Here is a 2,969-nt window from a genome sequence, read left to right on the forward strand (position 1 = left end):
ATATACTTTGACCGGACTGTTGGACTATGAAGATACAAGATTGAAGACTTCGTCCCGTGTCCGGATTGGACTCTCCCTGGCGTGGAAGGCAAGCTTGGCGATTCGGATATTAGATCTCCTTCTCTGTAACCGACTCTGTGTAACCCTAGCCCCCTCCGGTGTCTATATAAACCGGAGGGTTTAGTCTGTAGGACAAGAACAACAATCATAATCATAGGCTAGCTTCTAGGGTTTAGCCTCTACAATCTCGTGGTAGATCAACTCTTGTAGTACTCATATCATCAAGATCAATCAAGCAGGAAGTAGGGTATTACCTCCATCGAGAGGGCCCAAACCTGGGTAAACATCCTGTCCCCAGCCTCCTGTTACCATTAGCCTTAGACGCACAGTTCGGGACCCCCTACTCGAGATCCACCGGTTTTGACACTGACACTGGTGCTTTCATTGAGAGTTCCTCTGTGTCGTCGCTGCAAGGTTTGATGGCTCCTTCAATTATCAACAACAATACGGTCCAGGGTGAGACTTTTCTCCCCGACAGATCTTTGTATTCGGCGGCTTCGCACTGCGGGCTAACTCGCTTGGCCATCTGGAGCAGATCGACAGCTAAGCCCCTGGCCATCAGGTCAGGTTCAGAAACTTGAACTACACGGCCGACATCCGCGGAGACTTGATCTTCGACGGGTTCGGGCCCGCATCAGGAGCGCCGAACGGTCACGACGAGCACGACTTAGATGTGCCGTCGAACAGTATTTGGGATATCGCACCTCCAGTAGCTTTGGACTTCAATCTGGAGCAGATTGCATCATCCGAGGACGGGTGGATGGACCCCGCCTCGGAGGCCGCACACTCAGCGGCGTTGGAGCCGAACACAGACTCCACCTCTAAGGAAATATGTGTCACCGGACCCTCGGACTTGTCTCCGGTCTTAGGTTCCGGACCGCGTGCATCCGTGCCCATTGAATCTGATTGGGCACCGATCATGGAGTTCACTGCCGTGGACATCTTTCAGCACTCACCCTTCGGTGACGTGCTAAATTCATTAAGGTCTCTCTCTTTGTCAGGAGACTCTTGGCCGAACTATGTCCGACTCGAGTGGGAAGTGGATGCTCGACTTCGACTCCGAAGACATCGACGGTATGGACGGCGATGCAGGAGAAGAACAGGAACCACCGCCCACAGGGTGCTGGACAGCCACCTCTTCATATGATATATATATATATATATATATATATATATATATATATATATATATATATATATATATGGTGGACACCCCAAAAGAAAACAATGGCGATGAGGCAACAGAGGATAACCCCTTAGGGAAGCAATCAAAGCATGGGAGTCATCTGTGCCGCTCTAAGCCCCACCACAGCAATACCGGCATAGGAGACAACAGCAATCCGGATGGTGCCGAAGATGAATACAATCCTGACCAGCCTAACTTCGGGCAGGCCAAGCAGGGGGACGGGCAAGCTAGCCCAGATGAACAGGCAACGGACGGAGACTTTGAGGACGACAATTATATGCCTCTCTTCGAAGACGAGGTGAGCCTCAGCAATGATGAATTTGTCATGCTTGAGGATCCCGTCGAGCAGGAGCGCTTCAAGCGCCGGCTTATAGCCATTGCAAGAAGCCTGAAGAAAAAGCAGCAGCAGCTCCAAGCTGATCAAGATCTGCTAACAGACAGATGGACTGAGGTCCTGGCAGCCGAGGAATACGGACTCGAGCGCCCAACCAAAGGTTACCCAAAGCACAAGTTGCTACCTCAACTCGAGGAGGAGGCACTAGAGCCTACACTACCAGTGCAGGACGAGGCTGGCCGGCCACCTCGTGGCCGAGACAAAGCGGCGTATCAGCCCGAACACCAGCCCGCACCCCGACGCCAATACACTACGGCCCGGGGCAATGCGCAGGACCTGCAAGACATATTGGAAAACAAAGCAGGACATCCAAGACTGATCTATGGATCGCGGGGGCGCGCCACAATGCGTGATGATGATCGTCATGCCGGATACCCTAACAACAAGTCCGGCCGGGCCGAACACAACAGACCAGACTTATTTGAACTGCGTCGTGACATAGCCCGACATAGAGGCGCCGCACACCCCCTCTGCTTCACTGATGAAGTAATGGATCACGAATTCCCAGAAGGGTTTTAACCCGTAAACATCGAATCATACGATGGCACAAACAGATCCCGCGGTTTGGATTGAAGATTTCCTTCTCCACATTCACATGGCCCGCGGTGATGATCTATATGATATCAAGTATCTTCCCCTTAAGCTCAAAGGACCGGCTCGACATTGGCTGAATAGCCTGCTGGCGAACTCCATTGGCAGTTGGGAAAACTTTGAGGACGCATTCTTCGACAACTTCCAAGGCACTTACGTGCGACCACCGGATGCTGATGACTTAAGTCACATAACCCAACAGCCCGGAGAGTCAGCCAAGAAATTCTGGACTCGGTTCCTAACTAAAAAGAACCAAATCGTCGACTGTCCAGATGCCGAAGCCCTAGCAGCCTTTAAGCATAACATTCGCGACGAGTGGCTCGCCCGACACCTCGGCCAAGAAAAGCTGAAGTCCATGGCAGCCCTCACGACACTCATGACCCGCTTTTGCGCGGACGAGGACAGCTGGCTGGCTCGCAGTAGCACCATGCCAAGAAACCCTGGCACTTCAGATATCCGCAACAGCAACGGCAAGCCGCGGCACAACAGACATAAGCGTCGGAACAATGGTGACAACACCGAAGACATGGCCGTCAATGCCGGATTCAGCGGCTCCAAGTCTGGTCAGCGGAAAAAGCCATTCAAAAGAAACAATCCGGGATCGTCTAGTCTGGACCTCATACTCGACCGCTCGTGTCAAATTCACGGCACCCCTGATAAACCAGCCAACCACACTAACAGAGAATGCTGGGTGTTTAAACAGGCCGGCAAGTTGAATGCCGACAACAAGGACAAGGG

Source organism: Triticum aestivum, chromosome 7B (genome assembly GCF_018294505.1).
Source record: "Triticum aestivum cultivar Chinese Spring chromosome 7B, IWGSC CS RefSeq v2.1, whole genome shotgun sequence".
NCBI lineage: Eukaryota > Viridiplantae > Streptophyta > Magnoliopsida > Poales > Poaceae > Triticum > Triticum aestivum.